The 21,288-nt window shown below is 41.2% G+C and overlaps 1 protein-coding gene across 2 annotated transcripts in view; it reads left to right on the forward strand.

Moving 5' to 3' along the window:
* The first annotated feature begins 6,101 nt into the window (after positions 1 to 6,101).
* Positions 6,102 to 21,288, forward strand: part of ppp1r16b (protein phosphatase 1, regulatory subunit 16B) — a 73,361-nt gene continuing 58,174 nt past the window's right edge. Inside the window, exon 1 of one of the 2 annotated variants that reach the window (XM_035152564.2) lies at positions 6,102 to 6,248. The gene's annotated coding sequence lies outside the window, so the exon portion shown is untranslated. The other variant, XM_035152570.2, reaches the window with a different exon arrangement.

The following is a 21,288-nucleotide window of genomic DNA, read 5'->3' on the forward strand; positions in this document are numbered from 1 at the left end:
GTCAGAATAATGGAGCCATTCTGAATTAGTCTACGTGTCAAAAACGCATAAATTGTTCTAGTCTAGAAATGAACAGTACAATACATCGAGACAGTGAGACAGCAGATAATCTTCAGAATGAGCACCTCATGTTCACAGACAAGACAGAAAAAAGTGAGTCTTGAAAATGTTTGGAGACATTTCTGTTTAGGTGAGTAAAAGTGATATTGCTAAAAATGTGAAAATACAAATTTACAAGAAGCATTGCTTAAAAAAATCTTACTTACAAAATATCTAAATTAGTTGTCAAAAGTAAAACTACTGGTCATGCATCAGAATGGCCCTTCACTGTGTTATATGATCATGTACCATAAACTGCATCATATTCTATAAACCGATTATGTTTCATATGAAAAACCTGAGTCTGCAAAGTAACTATAGCTCTTATATATATGTCATACAATGTTCAAAGTTCCCGAAAATAGAAAGTACAATAACATTGAAATAGTCAAATGTACTTTCTTTGATCAAGTAGAGTAATCGAGTACATATGTATACATGTACTGTAGGTAAGAATGAGCAGTCATACATATATATATAGACTCTACTTCAAACAGACGACCCATTGTTTGCTATTAACAAGGATAAAAAGTTAAATCCATTCCAAGACTCAGTGTAAAGTCCATTATGGTAGTGACAGCTCTTTGTGATCACTGTTAACTACAGGATGCAGGTCGATCACTTAAAAACCACAGAGCCCCTCAAAGAAAACGGGACAATGCATGAATACTACGTTACATTGTGATAAATGACACACGGATTAATATAAGTGCCGGCAAAAAAGTTGAAAGCGGTCGATAATCTGAGCGAACCCCATTCTCGTTGATGTGCTAATATCTTAATTGCAGGATTTGACAATGTGGACTCGTAGCTGGCAGCAGCTGCTTGGCCCTGATCCACTCTTCCCCACAGTCAGGAGAGAGGGATGCACGAAAGAGGAGGTGGATCAATGCAGGCTACTGTGAAGCAGATTTATAATATGATGTTAAAAAGCATTACTCAAAAAAAAAAAAGGCAACATTAGTCACCAGCGTTGTGTCTCTTTGTCTGCCTGAAGCTGAAGATGGAAAGTGTCTGACTTCAAAACTCACTTTGAAACACGGTGTTTAATGATCTGATTCATAATTTTCAAACACTTCACGGTCAGTAAACATCAGCTTCTCCAGGACAAAGCTGCTCCAGAATGAACTCAGGCACCAACTTCAGAGGAGTCAGACAGAAACCTGACTTTCATTACCTCCGAATTTTTCTTGAACATTGCTAGATCAGGCATATTTCAACATTTTCAGCAATTTTCCAGGGAACATTTCATGGATCTTGATTCAGGCAGAGGATTGATGCTGATGATGGTGCAGCCCGATTGGATTTAAGGGACTTTTTGGCGTTGGCGGAGGAATAAGCTCTACTGACAGCCATTCTAGTTTTGAACTGTTACTCGTGGCCTTTGTTTTAGCCGTGCCGCTCCCATAAACAACACAACCGCCCCTTTCTGCTCTTTGGGAGAACTGGGGCAAGTGCAAATCCATGAAATATGTAAAGAGTAAAGTCTTAAGCCATTTCCAGCTGCCGTGGGACCTGGGAGATTGGGGTTAAGAGGAGAGAGAGCGGAGGTTAGGAACAAATACTTCATTCCATCAACAATTGGGCTTTTGACCCAAATTCTCAGATTCTGTGTTTGAATGTGTAAAAATGTATTTCCCTATTTTAATCCTACAGTCTGAGTTTGGACATAGTTTTATTTTATGGAGGTGACTGGGCCTTTGCTGCGGCTGCATCTAATCTTTGGAACAATTTACCTTTTCATATCAGAACCGCTAAGTCCCCTTGAATTTCTTCTCACTGGCTTTTAATTAGAGTTTGAGACTTTAGTTTTATCTGCTATTGTGCAATATTTAAATCCTCAAATATTTATGATGTTAAATTTTTTATTGCTTATTGTATTTTGTATTTATTCTCTATTTTTTAAACATGGTTCTGTATTCATATTTTAAGGCTGTTCAGCACTTTGGTTTACTGTGGTTGTCTTAAACGTGCCATATAAATAATATTTTAATAAAAAGCTATGATCATTTTGTTCCCCATTTCTTAGGAGGGTTGCTGTGGCGGTTCTTCTGACCTCAAACGTCCTCCAGCCCTGAGGAATCCTCAGGTGCACAGACCTGATAGTGTTTGTCTTCTCTGGACAACAATAATAATTGAATCATTGGATGATAAATAATTCAAAAGAGCAATGGACGGTGGGGCAGCTCATTTACTTAGACAAGCTAAATAAATTCAGGGTCCCTCTGGGGATCATGAAAAGGTCTCCTGGCCAGACGCTGTTAAAGGCACCATGACATCATGAACTGGTCTGGGATCTGCTGCACTCAGAACCAGAGTTCACCATCATATCTATAGCCCCCACCCCTGCAGGACTCACTGTGAACACCAGAGCTCAGGGCATCAGGATGGTGAACCACTGTGTATACTTTATTTAGCATTATAATCATTACGTTATATCATATTTCCTTCAAAACATTTCAAATTGTACCAATTTAAAAATGTCATTACAAATAATATGTAAGAGTCATTGTGGAGCACATTACTCTCTCTTTATATTTCTGTCCCTGATTCTTATTTCTATTCAAATGTTCATCAATTATTGCGCACTAGGCTTTTGACTCTCACTGTGCCCCCCTGCTTTTTACCATAGTGACCTGTTTGAGAATAAGAAGAATAAAACATTTAAATCTGAGTCTTTGGTGTTAATTTTATCATCAATGTTTCAGTTGCAGCATGATGTCTTCATTTAGAAAAAAATCTGTCAGGTGGCTGAAATTTAAAGTGAAATTCTTCATTTTAGGAATTTTCTAGGAAAACAGCATCACTGCAAATCTCTGCCATAAAATTGAGAAAATGTCGCGAGTGACGAGAGAAAAGGGTGAAAAGACAAGAAGGAGAACATTTCGTTAGTAAAAGAGACTCATGTAGGGTGAGACAAAAGACAAAGAAGAGAGAAAAACCCAGACACTATGTCAATTTTTTATCCCTCAAGGTCTGCTGTGTCACCCGAGAGGTGGTGCAGTGCAATTTTACTTTCAACTTTGCTGTGTTTTCACTCTTCATAAGATGAGTATAAATCCAACAAATTGCGAAATGATGTTTCTGGATAAGTGATTGGAAGACAATAAATGTATTTCTGCCAAACAAGAATGAAAGTTATTCAATCATTGACTACAAGCTTATCCAACACTATTTTAATGGCCATGATGCAGACACATCCACATAGTTATTTACACCAGGCTCCACGTGTCCTAAATCTTTTATAATGTACAACAGCAAAGTAAAATCAAGTTTGCCAACCAAGTATGCTGACATACACAAGTTGTCAGTGCTTGTCAAACAAAGATGACGATGCTAAGCCTAAATAAGCAAACTCAAAGATGCAGCTCCAATATATAGCCAGGTAACAGGTTAATAAGCTTTACAAGTATAAAGCAAGATGGATGTACTCAGTTTCTAGAGGCAGAGATCTGACCCGGGTCCAAATACATCTTGTCTTAAGTTGTCTCTGGCTTGTTCTGTTGCCAAGTGAACTTCATCACAGAAGCTCATTATTTGGCAGAATCATTCCTCTGCCGGTGTTGCTATCTTTTTGGCTCTTTTCAGGTTGACTGCATTTTGGTTTTGGGTCTGATTATCTTCATGTCCATATTTGGAATCTGTGTCACTGCATGTCACTTTCAGTCTTGGGTTCATCTGAAAGTGTATTCATGCATTTCATGGTTTGGTTAGGTTTTCCCCCTGCAGGTCAGAGTTAGCGAAAGGCTTTTTGGTGTACCAGCTCACAGGCTTATAAGAACCTGACACAAGTTGAAACAGAAAGCGAATTGACTTAGAGTGCCCAGGGGGGTTATGACCATCGCTGAATAGGCTTTCAGGCTAAAACTTAATTCCCTGGCCTGCATGTTTGTTGAATGTGCAGGTGGTTTTTACAGCCCTGTGCGTCTGTTGGTTGGTCGGTTTGTATGTTTATTTGTAAGAAAGGCAAAAAACGTGTGGAAAGATGTGGCGTTGGTCTGAGATGAAACAATTACATTTTGGTGTGGCTCTAGATCAAGGGGGTGGATCCAGGATCTTTTCTTTACCACTTTCTTTAATACGGACCACCAATCAGGACTGATTTCTATGAGTGTGTTCAATTTGCTGTAATTTGATTGACTATAAAGGGACTAGGGCCTTGGTGGAGGTGTGCACTCTACTGAGTACCATATAGTTCAGACTGTATTCAGGTGGCTGATTTATTTAAAACAATCCAGATACATTTACATATATATATTTGCAGAAGCGCAGTTCCAGCTCAAACAGGAGGCTTTACATGCCTTTATTTCTAAGCCTGGGCAAGCTCAGACACAGCACACTGCCAGGATCTGCTCCTTCAAACACAAGGACTGCAGAGACTTACCTTATACTTTCTGTGGCCACATCTCTGCGAGGGTGTGTGTGATGTAAACTTTGTCATCTGTTCAGTTCGCAAAGGCCTGCATTGACCGTCTGCTTGCTGCCTGAAATTTATGGCCAGCCATCTGTGCGGATATTCCAATGCAGTCTGTGTAGTCTGGAGTCTGTGCCCATGCAATACCTGTCTACCTTTGAGCTTCATTCATGAAAAAATGTATATGGTGTGATTTATTTTACATTCATTGCGGAAATTACTGCCTAAACCAACCACTGTATGATGTAGGGGTATGTTCACTATCTGCAATATAGGGTTATACTCAGATTTGCTTGGGCACTGGGTGGACATCATCGCTGGAAGATGCTATGAACTTGTTTCAGTTGTGAATTTATTTAATCTGTGGCAGCAAAATATGCAGCACGCGCCTTCAGAAAATCCTTCAAATTAAACTAGACTAATAAATCCCTATAAGGACTGACACATTCATACAATACTACTGTATCTATCACCCAATGCTGGTGGGGTGATTTAGGATTCAGTATATTGGCTTAAGGACATTTCGACATGGACATTAAGGGATCAAATCATTAAACTTCTGGTTAGTGGATAACCTATCATTCCTCCTGAGGTACAACCACCTTCAAGGTGATATCCTCCATCATATAGGCAGTGTTTGCAGGGAAATCAAGACCAGTGCTTTAACCACTGAGCTATGAAACCAGATACTCACAGCTGGTCAGCAGGTGGCGGTCAACATGCTTTGGCTTCACTTTTGGGGAGCAGTTAAATCATCAAAGTTTAGCTTTTAATTTGCAGACAAATTGCTGAAGAGGAAGCAATTCTATTAATGTCGCCATGACGAAGATCAGCACCTGCAATATGGAGGAGATTTTGGCACATGGGCCACCAGTTGCAAGCCGATGCAGGTAGTTTATACGAGGACATAGAAGAAGACAAGAACAACTTGGTCCACAGAATGACTGTTAGCACGCTGCCCCTACCCCCACTGATTGTTACAGAGCACAGATATTGAATTTATTGTGTCCAAATCCCACCAAATTGGACAATATTCATGTCAAGTGCGTAACTGATAAGATAAATAGTTATTGAGATATAAGTTCCACATACAGACAAAAAGAGATTTCTGGACTCACGCCGTGTTCAATTGAACTTCGAAGCTTGGAATTTCCGACCCCCGAGTCAGAATTTTAAACTGGAACGCCCCGTCAAGTCGGAATTTCGACTTAAATGCATAGTACACATAGTACTGTCCAATTACTGTCTGTGGATGTTTTACTACGTTGTAAGTATGTGTGAAACAGCATAATGCGTTATTATGAACTGTTTTTGCTATCAATGGCTCGCTGGCTAACGTAAACATTGTTCCTGTGCAACTGGAACGCCATCAACTCGGGTTATCCGAGGTGTAATGGAACGCGGCATTCGTAGATAGATTAATTTGATGGAAGCGGAGGGGCTCGGACCCCCCTGTGCCGGGGCCCGGGCCCCTCTCGGTGCGCTCCTGCCTCTTCACTGTGGCTGTACCCGCCCCTGTGTCTCCTCCTCCTGGTCAGCCCCGCCCCCCGAGGAGTGCGAGAGGAGAGAGACGCTGCAGACACGCACACACAGAGTTACACGCACTCTCTCACACACACACAGTTACACACACACACACACTAAGCGTTTCTCCGCAGCTCGGCCGTGTCTGTACTAACGGGACAAGTTGGAAGCTCCGGGGTCTCGCAGGCGGCTCCTCGCTTCTCTCTCGGAGGTGAGTGCAGACATCCAGCCGTGGTGACAGTGTGTTTGCCGGGAGGGTCAGTGAGTGAGTGAGGGGTCGCAACTCCACGAATGGGGGAAGAAGGAGGTTTTTTCTTTTTCCTCTCAGCGGAGGGAGAGAAGCGGCGGCAGCGGGCAGGAGGAGAGAGGCATGTCCGGGCTCTTGTTGGAGCGGTTGGAGCGAGCCGACTTTTACCGGCTCAACAAGCCGCGGGTTTAACCGTCGTTTCCGCAGCTGCTTGAAAAAAAAAATTCCGCCGCTTTGGTTCGAGATTAGCTTCAACATCCTCCCCGGGATGTTTGCACGTTACACCGCTGTCCTGCTGCTGGCTCGTGGGCTTGTTCTCCCACTGCTGGGACACTTGGACCCAGTTTGAAACGGTTGGAGGGTTTTCTGTAGTTTAGTAACGACCGAGCCGCCAGCACCGTCCACGATGAGGGCTTCAGGCTCCCGAGGAGGAGCGGTTGTCTGATTTCGAAAGTTTTCAATGGGAAATTTGCAAACACCTTCATTTCCCCTCGTTTTTTCTACGTGCAACATGTTTGATTTCATGGCTCCGATACTGCAAATGTGAGTTTTTTAAAGCCTTTTTACATTTTGTTTCCAATATGGCAGTTTGAGCTGCTCATGTTTATTTTATCCTGAAGTAATCTGGTGATTTGTCAAACCGATCTGTGAATCCTTCATTCAGCATCAGAAAATGGTGAAACATGCGTATTTTAGCTCTAATTTCCCTGAGCAGAAGTTCAAATCTGTATTGTTTTGCACAACAAAACTGTCAAAACATTTCATTTCAAATGATAACATGATAGAAAAGATAGAAAAGCGACACATGGGACGATAGAAGCAGAACATATTCAATAGTTTTGCAATATAGATAAAGACCCTTTATCATAATTTCATGATTAAAACTGGCAAAGTAACATTTGAGTTAGCAGGAGTCAGCAATATCCTCAAACGGCTCTGATTGATAACGATTGATTTCATTATCAGTACAATTCCCTGATCAATCACTTGAATTGCTGATCCATCACTGTTGGTAAAAATGCCTGAAAACTGGGAAAAGGACCCACGTTTCTCTCTTCATCCACTGTGACAATATGGTGAAAGTATTTGGCTTGATATTAGTTGATTATCAAAACTCATAAGCTTTTTGATTGAACTACCAGTTGATTTATTTAATCAGTTAACCACATGCTTCAGCTTAACAGTGAGTGTTGATTCCACTTTAATCTCTCCCAGGGTCCAATGGGAAGGTTTTGTCCAGTTCAAAACCCAAACATGATTTAATCCACCATAAAATAGAGATGAGCAGGAAAATGCTCAGATTTTAAAAGCCTGAAGCAATAAATGACTCAAATGACCAATTGTATCAGTCCTATAATGAGACTAGGCCACATCGAGAATCTATGAGATTGTTAGAATCACAATGACGACAGATCTGTACCATGAGGGTTCCAGTCTCTTCTTCTGCTGCCCTCATTCACTGCCTCATGTTCACACACCAACACACACCACCATCAGTGGCTGTGTTGTTCTCACTTTGTGCCAGATGCAGACTTGGTTAAGGTAGGTGCCTGACAGTGTTGGCCTTTAAATGTTTTATGTGTGGAGACGTCCTGAGCGCTTTCCTCCTGCGGTTTCTCTCAGAATCGGCACCGCCTGTCAGCTCACGTTAGAAATGGGCTGTTAGAGAGAGGGACAATCCGCCACACACACACACACACAACGCTGTATTTACACATTCATAGACCTCACAAAAGGGGGAGTGTATCTGTGCATACACCTAGATTGTATTTGTGTGACAGCTTTAAGACACTTTGTGCTGTGCACCTTATCTCCCACAGACAAAGTTCAGGGCTGAACCAAACAATATATAGTTTTGTTTTAGTTTTGACTCGTGATAAACTAAACCCATAAGTCACTTCAGCCTCTGGCTCTTTACATATGATCAGTGGTGGGAACTGTGCTCATTGTAGGACGGGGTTCAGCGGCAAAGCGCAGCAAAGGTTTGACACCAATGTGTCGTACATTGCCAGTAAGGCCTGGGGAATTTAAAAAGAAAACAACCAGCTTAGCAAAGACTGTTTTGGCAAGGAGGCAGAGTTAAAAAATTAATTTCCATGTTCAAGAAGTGTTTGGGTGGATGAAACATTTTCCTCATTTGTTACATGTTGCTTTCAGGTTATGTCGCAGGCAGTTTTTCTTGTCACTGGTTGCGCCAACAAAACAAAGTCAAACTTAAAACTGCTTTGAGGCTCAGCATCTTTGTTCTCTCCCACGGAAAACAGGGCTTCAGGTGCAAAGTGTTTCTGCCACTGATCCTTTGTAGAGAGCAGTGCTGCCTCAAAATGATAAACTGCAGGTAGAGCTTCAACAATTAGTTGATTAATAGTCAACTGGCAGAAAAGAGATTAATCGGTTGTCGTTTCAAACAAAAATATCAAATATGCGCTTCTAACTAATGGTTTCCTTACATACATAATACATTTAATATCTTGGGATTGTTAAATGCCGTTGAGACAAAACAGGGCATCTGAATGTGTCACTTTGGTCCATGAGATATTATAACATGTTTTTTTTCTCTATTTTCTGGCATTTTAGTGACAAAATTATGACTCGAAAACAAATTGTTTTGACTAAAAATGGACTGACTCCACTGACTTGATCTGAAAGCTTAAGTACTGTTAAGCTCTGCTGAGTCTTTTATTTTCAAAATGTCAATATGATACAGTCAGAGGGTATTGTAAGCCGTCGGCAAATATCAAATATGTCTGTCAAATCAGTTATACAACAAATAAGTCGGTTGACAAATGCAACAATTATGTTAAGTAATGATTAATCTTCTAGGTCATTTTTCAAGCAAGGAAAAAACCCCAAAGACTCTTTCAAGCTTCTCAATTGTGGGGATTTGCCGCTTTCATATTTCTTGCGTGACAGTAAACTCAATATATTTAGGATTTGCAATCTTGTGACATGGAGTTGTGCTTCAGGAAATTTGTGCTAGATTGAAAACTCTTTATTCAAAACTCATCGTTGCATTAGGGATTTGTTTATTGCACATGCAGTTAAGATGGATATTCAGGGAAATTATGCACAGTAACAGATGTTTTAAAATGTTTGTTCAGACCTAATGCACAGACATAAACACACATGTACTGTACATATGACCAATGCACTGCTCCACATTACAACCAACAGTTCCTCTGGTTTCTCCTCTGATCAGACAGTTGGCTGTCTTCAGTGTTATGACAAAATAATATTCCCCTGAGTGTCTGAGCAGCCCCACCGCTTTCCTTCACTTCTCCCTCTTCACTGATAAGCTGCCTCTGTAATATATTCTCAGTAGTTTTGTGCAGAAACTGATGTTTAATTATTCGACACGGTGATTTGGCTGTTGCTCATAAAAATGCTGAAGCCGGAGCAGCCTCGGAGGCACACGAAAAAAACAACGGCTTTACTTTAGCCTTAAATACAACCAGGGATGGAGCAGTGCACCGTCTGTAACTGACATCAAAGTCATGTCAACACAGTTACAACCACCAAGTACTGTTTCAAATTTGTACTTAAAAAACTGTTTCCCTTTACTAGTCCTCACGGGAAGTCTATTTCTTATGATTTGAGTTGGAAGTCTGTTTGTTGACCCCCTGCTGCCTAAGGTGTCCTCTCTGAGCCGTGTCTGATAGCACTGTGCTTGCCTACTATTGAAAAGCGATTATACTAGATCAGCGTTCTGATTACAGCGAGCAACCGGGCACTGCCTGCTAATCTGGGTCTTAATACGGAGACAGGCAAATCTCAGGGCAGCTATCAAGGCTACTTAGAGGCCCTTTGAGTCCACTGTCACATTTGGTCCACTTGGGCATTTGTGATAAACTCTAATCGTTGATTTAGAAGTGATGGTTTTCTACATCTTGAGAGGTTATACTTTTGTATAGTGACTGAGTGGAAATTGTTAAGGAAGGAATATTTCAAAATTAGTGGCAACAAGAAAACGGGCAAGTTGTCAAAAATGAGAAGGTGGAACCACAAAATATTTGCCTAAAATGAAATGTTTTTGAATAATCACGGTGGTGGCATGACGCAGTTTACTGCAAAATAAAAAGACACCTAATTAAAACAAGTGGGTGTCTAAATTATAGTATTCTTTATGTCCCTGGAGTGGGGGGGGGGGTGTTTGGCCTGAAGGGATACTTAAGTGATCAGTAGACGTAATGCTGGATCCCCTGCTGATGGATGCTGGGATATCCTCATGTGACCTCTCACTGAGGATAAAACCACAAACATCATTGATCGTAGAGAAGAGCTTTGGTGCCATGCCATCTCAGTCGATCCGTCCTGTACGTAAGAATCCTGTAAGAATTTAAATTTGCATATGGTCTTTTTCCAGATGAATCAATTTATCTTCAAATGGGATTTTTAAGGTTTCAGGTAAATTTGTAAGGCTCAAGTCTTCAATCTTCTTATGTCTCAGTTGCTGTTACGGAGGGATCACCATAGAGGCAATTCATCTTAATGAAGCCGCTGACCGATTGCACACCATCGTTACAGAACAACCGAATAGGAAATCAATGGTAGTTGAACTTTTCCTCTTTATTTATTTTTTTGGGATATTTCAGTTAGTGGTTGGTGATGTGATGAAAGTGTATTCAGAAAGGGCAGTCGCTTAATTTTTTCAGATTTTGTTATGTTGCAGCCTCATGCTAAATAATTCATCTTTTTCCTCATCAGTCTACGCTCAATAGTTGGAAAACAGAAACACCTCTGGCAGTGATGACAGTTTTGCAAACCTGGAGTTGAGGATTCTCGGCCATTCGTCTCTGCACATCCTCTCGAGCTCTGTCAGGTTGAAAGGGGATCACCAGTGGTCAGCTTTTATCAGGTCTCTCCAGAGACGTTTGACTGGGCTCAAATCAGGGCTCTGCCTGTGCCACTCGATGAAACACACAGAGGCGTCTCAAAAGTGCTCCTGTGGCTGTATCATTAGAATGATTGTCCAGTTGGAAGATGAACCTTGGTCAGATGTCCTGGCTGCTCTGAACCAGGTTTTCATTAAGGATATCTCTGTACTTTGGTCTGGTTCAGCATCGATAACCCTGACCACTGAAAAACACCCTCACAGCATGATGCAGCCACCACCATGCTGCACTGTGGGAACAGTATTGGGCAGGTGATGAGCCGATCTTGTTTTCTTCACGACTTATTGCTGATATCTGACCAACCAGAGAACCATGTTTCTCGCATTCTGATAGTCCTTTAAGGTGCTGTTTTACAAACTTCATTCTTACATGCATCTTTCACTGAGAAGAGGTTTCCGTCTTGCCACTTTGCCATTAAGCCCAGATTGGTGTGTTGCAGTTATGGTTGTCCTGTATTCTGAATTTTTTTATATCATAAAATCCTTTAAATACTGATTACAATATCTAAAAAGTATGAAGTCAACAAACATGTGACACGGGTGATTTTCTTGAGCTGCTTTCAGACATGCACTGAACATGATGGTCCCCTGGAATATCCGTAGGGGCTGTATGTGAGAACACAAATGTCTGAGTCAGTTGCTCCCCGACATTCTCAGGAGTTGTTCCTTCCAACCCCCTAGTAAAAACTCCGGAGAATGTCTCAGTGAGCCCATGTAAGAATGCAGAATAAGCGTTTAGATGACAACGACTGACAAATGCAAAACAAAACCCCCCCCCCCCAAAAGAATACAAATATCTCAGGATGGAAAAGAGATGCCATAAACGTAGACAATGCCAATGAAGATGTCAATTTGGAAAGACAATGAGATCGAAGAACTATTAATGTGAACATGTCTGACCTAGACAATCTCTTGCTGTGTGTTCATATGTGAAAAGTCTGGATAATATCCAGATCCGATTGTCCAGACATTTTCCGGAGTTCATGTCTGAAAACGGCTTATGAAGGATTCAAACAGGACACATTGATTTTCACTCTTATATTACTCATGCTGGCGTCCATCCAGCACTGTGTGTGGGTTCCACGAAAGCAGAAGTTAAATATGTCTTTAAAGGCTTTCATGCACATATGACTCAGTTGTATTTGTAGATCACTGCATGCTACTGTGTTAAAGCCCAGCACATCTTGCAGATTGTTTCTTTTTGAAGCAGAGCAACCAATCAGATTCGGTGAAGCATTGGGAACAGGAAGTGAGCTCATGGAGTTTGTGGCTTGCACTGTGTTCAGGAAGGCGTTTGGCTGAGGGGGGGGCATTGTAATGTTTTTTTCCTCACATTGTTGAGGAAAGCACAGAAAGCCTCGGCCTCTCTGCTGTAGTTTGACTTTAGCACATGGTCACTGATAAGCACTAGATATCTGTGGATTTCCCGGTGTCCTAGTATAGGGAATCTTCATAATAGACTTATAAGCTTCTAAAAACATTGCTTTTCGACCCCTCTTCACGCAGCCTTCATACATCCTGAATATAAGGCCTCTGAAAATACTCACCGTCCACATCTCCTGATGAGCAAAATGCATTTTTCAGATTAGATGAGCGCAGCTGTGGAACTTCAAAGCAAAGATTCAGTCAACATTGAAAGTGTTGTTGGAACAGTCCCTCTCTCTGTGTGTGTCTCTGTGTGTGTGTCTGTGTGTGTGCATGCTTTTTGAAGACTGTTTCATGAATCCTGCCTGAGCTGTTGGCGATGGGCCCTTTAATGTCTGGTTTGCTCTGTTTTACGTCTCTGTCAGCGCTCTGCACCCATTGGTCTAAAATTGACCACACACTCTGGTACCTGCTTGTACCAAGGCGTGCGTGCGTGCGTGTGTGTGTGTCCCAACATTTTGTGGTTCTATGTGCAAATGTAAGATGTCCAGTATCTGCAAGTGTTATCTTTTGTTATATCCTATTATATTACAGGTTATATCTTTTTTCCTTTTCGAGGGTGGCAGAGTGTTTTTAACACACACACACACACACACTTTAACCACTCGTGTTTTAAAGTCTTGATAACCGATGCTCTTCAGCTGTGATTTCTTCAGAGCAGGAATTCCTTCAAAAAGTTGATAAAATATTGATAAAACTTTGTTTGAAAGCCTCCTTTTAGGAATCCTCAAACGAGACCAACTGTGTAAAGTGTCTAGACAAGATGCTGGGTGATCCTCAGCATGCGTCTGAACCGGGTGCAGCCTTAATTTACAGAAGGAGCAGGAAGTTTACATGTGGCACAGTTCTGATCTTTGTACTGCTCCAGCTCTGATGCAGTGACATGTTCAGCTATCTACCGCCGTGTCTCAAAGTCCCTGCAGGGTTTGAGTCCAGATATCTTTTTACCTCCACTGATTAAGTTCTGTTCTTCTGTTCTGTCCTTTCAGCAGGGTGGCTTAACACGATGTTAACAGCTTTCAAAGATATTTAGTTTAAAGGAACAAGTGTTTTGGTTTTTGTTGCAGCTCCCGTATTTCTTCTAAAAGGGTTTTTTAACACGAGGAAATAAGATTTTGTTTTGCTATTTTACCATAAACTACTGCAATAACTTTCAAGGAAAAAAACAGGCACATTTCTCAAATTGTAATCTGTGACTGTGCAAATCCAAATTGATGTGAGCAATTTCTAACATTAAAAAGATAAATATGGACAAATGTGCTTTGATAATCTAGCAGAATAGCTAACCAGTAAGATCCGGATCTGAATATTGAGTGAGAATCAATTCCTACTACAAAAACTGGACATAATTTGGAAATATTACATTGTAGTTGATGTCTTAACTCTTTGTTTCGTTAAATCGAAAACCGGAGGTGTGATTGACTGCTTCTAACTCTGCCAGTCTCCCTTTACGCTGACGGATTGTTGTTCCACACTTTCATACGTTTGCATTATTGCTCCCTTATTGAAATGCAGATGGTTTTTTTTACCACCATTTCCAGGAATGATTGCCCCTGCCTGTTTAAGCACATCCCTGTAAATTGACAGAAGTGCACGGGTTAGTGAAGTAATGTGGGCATGATTGAAGGTGGAATATATTATGGGATGAAGTGTGCGTGGATGTCAATCTTCACTCAGTGAATCATTTTCTTGAAAACGGTGATATAATTGTCTCTTAGAAATGATGTTCACACACTACTGAGCTGTTTCCCCAATTACACTGCGTGGGAAGAGTAATCACCACCTGGATTATGTTCAGAGGTAGTGTTTTTTTTATTTTTTAATAAATGAAGCACTTCATTTATTGATGACAGTGGAGTGATTAGGAGTTGGTTATGGTGGTGGACAAGCAGAGTCTGCAACTGGGAGCTGTGTTCACAACCACTGTCTGGTGGGTCGTTGAATTCAAGGTGTGGTTATACTTTGGTGATGAAGTTGAATATAAACCTAATTTGTTGCGGATAGGCTCTGATTGTACGTAAACCATACCACATCTTAACGGGAACTTATCTCCGACTTCGCCCAGTATCATTAAATCTGGATGAAATCATGTGTTTGACAAACTGTCTCCGATTCAAACTACAATCATAAGTGCAGAAACTTATGGACTTGAAGTTTTAAGTCAACGTTATCAATTGATTTGTGGCCTGACTCCCACTTTTTAACTTGACCTTCAATTGCTGCGAACAATCCCCAAGTGACAACTAAGCTCACTCAGCTTACGCACGCTGAGAATCACCAAACTGTCCAGCAGGAGGAACAGCTTGTGGAGCAGATTGTGGAGATCAACTGTACTCTCATCCTTTTTGTCTGCCTCTACTTTTCTGAATCCAACAAGCACACACAGAGCTTTGCTTTGTTTGTAGTAAAATTAGAGAAATCCGCAAGCACAGCTCTTACTATGCCCATGCTGGCAGTTACTGGGACAGCGCATGGCTCAATGTGCGCCCATCTTGGTTTAGTAGTGGATAAGAAGTGACACTTACTGCAGGCTGGCTGAGTCTGAGCCTTGTTTACTCGGGCTGGGACTTAGCCGGGGACTCAAACCATCATTAGGCAGTGAAATGACTCAACAGAGGGACAGCGCTCCAGACAGGGAGAGAGAGGGAGGGATGACTGGCAGGGAAAAGCAGTGGGAGGAACAGTTTAGAAAAGAGCGATGAAACAAAAGAAGAGAGGATATTCTCAAAATTGCCTGGTGATAGTGAACCGGACGAGTGCAGCAGGGGGTGTAGTTAGAACCTGGAGGACAGGGCGTGCTGTGGTCAAACCCTTTTTATAAATAAACACACAGATTGGTCCAAAATAAACACAACTCGCTCATGTCAGTGTGGAGCAGAAGGACGAATAGCCCCACCCAGACCCGGGACAGGACACCAGGCTCTAGACATGGGCTGCTGCTGTTGTGCAGTGCGGCTGCAGGCCAGGTTTTTACCCTCCGCTGGGGTTGAAGCCTTTTGTGAAAACCTCCCACGCAGGAAAATCTGCAGAAAACCACCGGTCAGGACATTTATCCGTCTTGATTTGTGGGAAGGAGAGGAGTGTAGGAAAGGGTTGGAGGCTTTAGGTTTGTTTTTGTAAGCTGTAAACCTGGTTGTCACACTGCCACCTCCGGCCTGCACGCTGTTCTGCTGATCTAACAGGGAAACATGGTAAAAGAAAAGCTGCATGTTTGTCAAGGAATAAAAAGAGCCAAAACTAAGATGAGACAACAGATGGCAAACAGAGGCAGAGTAAGATGAATAATTAAACTCTTCTCTGGACATGGCAGGGCATGAATCTTTACTGCCTGCTGTTGACAACAGGCGAGTGATGTTGCTCTCCAAGTTTGCCTAACCGACTGTAAAACCGAGGTACAGATGTCTGTGTTTAAGCTGCTCACTCAAGGGAACCTGCAACATTCTTGTTAAATTATGTAGGAAAATCAGACGTTTACAGGCCAGGAGGTCATAGGCAGGTGTGAAAGGAAAAAAATCTGTGTCACATCTTTGAGCACATGTCTGTGTTGAATAAATTATGCAATACTTGTGCAAGATGGCGCGTTAGGGCTTGATGCCCCCCCCCCTCCACAACACTGCAGTGACCATCATTGTTGTGTTATCAAATAACAAACAAATTGCCTTGGTGAATGTTTTTTTAGAAATAAAATGCAATTTGAGCTGTAATGACTATTACCGCAATAAATTAATAGATAAGTGAATTGGCAGAAAGGTTATTTGCAGCCATTTAGAGATTTGAGATAGAGTAATTGTGAGGATTTTCAGTTCTCTCTTGTTTTACTTCATTGTAGATTGAATATCTATCTACGCTAACTAATTATGTCCTTATTAAGTTAATAGAAAACACAATATGGCCACAGTTAATTGTTTGCCACAGCAATAGTTGAATATAAATATATTTTGTAACTTTCCCCTTCAACTTCCAATCTGCTTCAGCATCTAACTGGAAAAAAGGCAGCTCATGTTCCCACTTGAGGCAAACACGGAAGTAAAACCTCTCAACAAGAATCACATACAAGTCACAACACTTGATAGAATTGCCTCTAAAGATGGTAACAGGGATGCTGATCTGTTTGGCCATCTTGTTTTTTTTTTGACAGGATCGATTCTTGAAGTGCTGTATATCTTCCTTTGGTTGATTTCGTGATAGAATAATAGCACTGCTGACAATATGTGTTTTAATTAACTTAAAAAGGCTTCCTTAGCAGATCATTCTTTCCTTGTGAGAAACATCAGTCTACACGAGCAAAGATAAACAAAGAATCTTAGGAGATGCACAGTAAGATTGCTCTAAATCCTTCAGTTTGCATCCTGTCTGCTGGGCGATCTGAGGCCTCGGCCTCTTTCTGACCTGCTGCTGAGGCAGTGGTGGCCTTGCTCAAGGATGGAAAATGTTTCTACATGTATTTGTTGATATAGATTTGTGTCTCCGTCTCTACTTAGCAAAGTATTATTTATATTGTTTCTAAACAAAGAGAAAACAAAGATTTTATTCCTGGTTTAGTGGTGGTCTAAGGACAAATTATCGGTTTGTGTTTTAAAAAAAAAGGTGCTGCATAGGAATTAGACTGCTGCAGTCTTGATCGTCGTATATCAAAACATGTCAAAATATTTGAGAAGTCCTTCCTGACATTATTACCACCCTTGGCAGATGTTTGATTGTGAGACAAGATGGATCAGTTCCAGGTGAGAATTGGAACTATGAAACTACCTGCCAAGTATTTATCAAGTGTTGTTTTCTTCTTCCACATTATGCAGCTTCATTTTTATTCTCACCACACAAGAACAATGTAGCAGATTGACAGCACATCTCCGCATGTCTCGGTGTTTGAAAAGGGGGCAGGTTGCTTTTGTAGTTTCTCTGTTCTTGAAAGTGTTGTTGTGCATTCTTTTAAATCGTAACTTTTGTTGGATTACCTTCAAACCCCTTTTTCGAATTTATCCCACTAAAAGGGTCTTTGTTCCACCACGATTCAGCTGCCGTGAGTCCCCTTTAAGAGTCAGATAATTTCTTGTGTACTTAAGGGTGCAGTGTTGGAAGCTTATCCAAGCAATGTTTAGTAACATGCACGTGTCCTTAGATGGGTTTGACATATCTTCAGAGACATTGCAAGACTGAATCAAAGTGGAATGCCAAAATCTCTGGGCTTATTCAGGCTTATTTGCTGTTGTGATGAAGTATATTTATCATTTTTTGCCTGTGGCGCTGCCTCCCCTCACTCAAAACGAGAGATAAAAAACGGTAAGGTAGGGTAACAAGAAAAATCTTTCTTTGAATGAGAACATGCTTTAAAGAGTGAGGAAAAACAAATACTGCTGCACAACGATGACAAACAACTTGTGTTTGTTGTAGTGTCATGGAAGATTTATTAGAATTATTATTGCTCAATTAAAGAGAATGTAAAGATGCAGGTTTTTAAAAGACAAACTGCTGCGACTCATTGATTAAGTACTACCCTGAGAAATGGGAGAATTCCTAAAAGCAACAGAACATTTAGTCTCATAAATTAGTTAAAACATGTTTGTCACTGCAATTAAAACAAATTGGAACTATACCATCTTGGTTGAATGTTTGCTTTGCCCAAGGATTTGCCTTGAATAGGGCATTGACCCCGATGTCTTACACCTTTCCATATGGGGTCATTAGAAGCGTGTTCTGGTTTTGACCAGGTTGGCTGAATACTTCATTGAAGACAGAACAGTGGTGGGTCTGTTGGCCCAGTGTTGACCCGGCCGTGTCAGGCAGGACGAAGCACTAACATGAATTAGGTTAATAGGAATTATAATGTGATCTGAGCATGACTGTGGAGCCAACACAAGTGGTGTGTTGCAGTGATTAATATGTTGGTCACTAACATGTTGGTCAGTAGGCCCTGCAGGATCAGTCCTGGCAGAGAAACACGGATTTACTGCAAGATTGCTGGCTTGTTTTTTTACAAGCATCAAGTAGACGGCTTATGCGGACATAAGCTAATGTAATTTGAGCGCTTATGATCCGAGCTGAGCTTATTGCTTCATGTTCACAGTGGAATATTCAATCACTTTTGGCCACTAAAACTAAAGCCACCAAAATAAGTGTTGCTACTTCCTGGCTCAGCTCTGATTGCAGCCGGCCAACCGTGGCATCCTGTAGCACCTCAACACCTTGGTTTAGTCGATATGCAGTGAGCTGTCTAGCACTGCCCTGGTTCATTACGACAGGGGAGACAGTGACCCAGAATCAAGTTGACCTGAGTGCTTTAAATCAAGGCTCCACAGGAGGAAATATATTCTCTCTCCACCAGCACGCCTAGCGCCAACTAGGACAAGTAATCCAGACAGAATAAAAAGGTCCTCTTAGAGGACGCAGAGGGAGAGAGGGATGGAGGAGTGAACACTTGATAGGGCTGATAAAGGGAGGAAGGAAGGAAGGAAGGAAAAATAGGCAAGGGAAGGAAGAAAGAGAGGGAAGAGTTAGATTGTTGATTGAATAAAAAGTGGTGTATTATAACACAGTAGGTCATTTTTTGACATAAGATGAGTTAACTCAATGATGCAACATGATTTTGAATAAATCTACAGTGTACAGTTTTTTTATAGAAGTAAAGTGCAATACAAAAACTACAACAATATAAAGTAAAGAAATGCAAAGAGAAATATACCAATAAAAACAATAAACAGCTAGATATGAATAATGAATTGAGACCTTCTCACGGCGACTGGTTCCACAAACATGCAGCAGCAACTGCAAAATGAGACCGTGGGACACACAAGGGAGATGTTGTTGTCTGATCTAAGAGACCGAGGAGCTGAGAGCCAGTGAATAATTGTATTCAGATGAATTGAAGCCATGAAGAGAAGTGAGGGTTGGACTCTAACTTTTAGTCCCGCCATGATGTAATAAAACCGTGGCTTGAGTCTGGAAATGACTCTTAATTGAGATTAACTACATATAAAAAGAATGGATTTGTTTGTAGAGACAGCTCAGAATCAATTTTAACACCCAGATATTTTTGCATGAAACTTCACAAATGGCGTGATGTGGCCCAGCTTACTAATCAGATGGCTTCTGGACTTCAAGGGATCAAAGATGATTAATTTTGTTTTGCTACACTTTAGCTGAAGGAAATTATTCGCCATCTTGCTTTTAATGTCCTTGAAACAGTCTCGGCGAGGCTTTAGGGAATCACTCGATTTTAGTGAGAGGTACAGCTGTGAATCATCAGCGTAGACGTGACAGGAGATACTGTACTTCCTATGTTTTGGAGGGAGTATGTCCAGGCCCATATAAACTGGTCCCAGGCCATATAGGTGACAGCGGCAGAGGACGAGAAAAACTAGCCCACAGCAACAGAGGATGTTCTATGTTTGAGCTGGGAGTTCACAAACTATAACAGATCATTTTCATCTCTTTAAACAAAGTTATGAGAGGATTTGAACCATGACTCAAATGAATTAATCTTGGTGTTCAGAAATGGCAGCACTTTTGATAAGCCACTTTTTTTTCACTAATATTGAATAATAGCTATTTAAACATTTAGAGGGCCTCAGTTGAGTGGGTGTTGAGTAGGTCGGACAAATTTGCAGTGGAAAACTTCTCACAAATGTCCATGGGTGTTACGATAGATCAAGATTAGCCATTAAACAAAAACTCTGGCCTGTGAGGTTGTGCACAGATAATCTCAGAAAAACCATTTTGTTCTCAAATTTTATTACAGACCGATTTGAAATATTTCAAATGAAAGCATGGGGGTGATATTTTTTTCCATTTTTCTGACAGATCCACCTAAGAGAAAGGATTGATTCATATAACTGATGAGATTTAAGTTTTGGGGTGTGTGTATTTGAGGGATGCTACAGAGTCCAGGAGGAATGGAAGAATTAATCGGGAATCAGAATCAGTCAAGAATGAAATGTCACACTTAAAGTTATAGTTATCTTCATTTAGGCCTTTGTGTGGCAATTGTGTGGCTTAACAAACAGTCATGTTTATTGTTTATTATACTTAATATGCTGGTAGGTGGATTTTCTTATTTTTATGCAGAATCAGGCAAAGCTGCTCCCCTTTGTTTCTAGGTTGTCTTTGTGTTGAGCCCAGCTAACCAGCTGCTGGCTGTAGCTTCATATTTACCGTGCAGAGATAAGAGCGGTATAATATCTTCTCATCGAGCCTCGTCAAGAAAATGAGACAGTTTTGTGGAAATCATGTTTTATCTCACAGAGCAATTTTGGTTTTGGTATTACATCATCACAAGCGCTGTAAATGATACCCAGGCCTGCTAATAATGTATAAAATACTCTATAAGACGTGTAACTGCATTTTGCTTTCTTCTAAATTTAACCATTTGCGGTGTTCCACTGTAATGAAGAGGCCGCCTGTTTCCTAATTGGACATTGAAAATCCATTAGGATGCTTTTCAAAGTTCAAGATCGGAGTCTGAAAGCGCGTGTGTGTGTGTGTGTGTGTGTGTGTGTGTGTGTGTGTGTGTGTGTGTGTGTGTGTGTGTGTGTGTGTGTGTGTGTGTGTGTGTGTGTGTGTGTGTGTGTGTGTGTGTGTGTGTGTTTGTGTGTGTGTGTGTGTGTGTGAGGAGCTCCGTGACTCAGTGAAGGGTTTTCTGTTGATGTGTTTACATGCTGCAGCAGCTGCTACTCTCTTTTTTTCCCTTTCCAC

This window comes from Hippoglossus stenolepis, chromosome 3 (genome assembly GCF_022539355.2).
Source record: "Hippoglossus stenolepis isolate QCI-W04-F060 chromosome 3, HSTE1.2, whole genome shotgun sequence".
NCBI classification, from domain to species: domain Eukaryota; kingdom Metazoa; phylum Chordata; class Actinopteri; order Pleuronectiformes; family Pleuronectidae; genus Hippoglossus; species Hippoglossus stenolepis.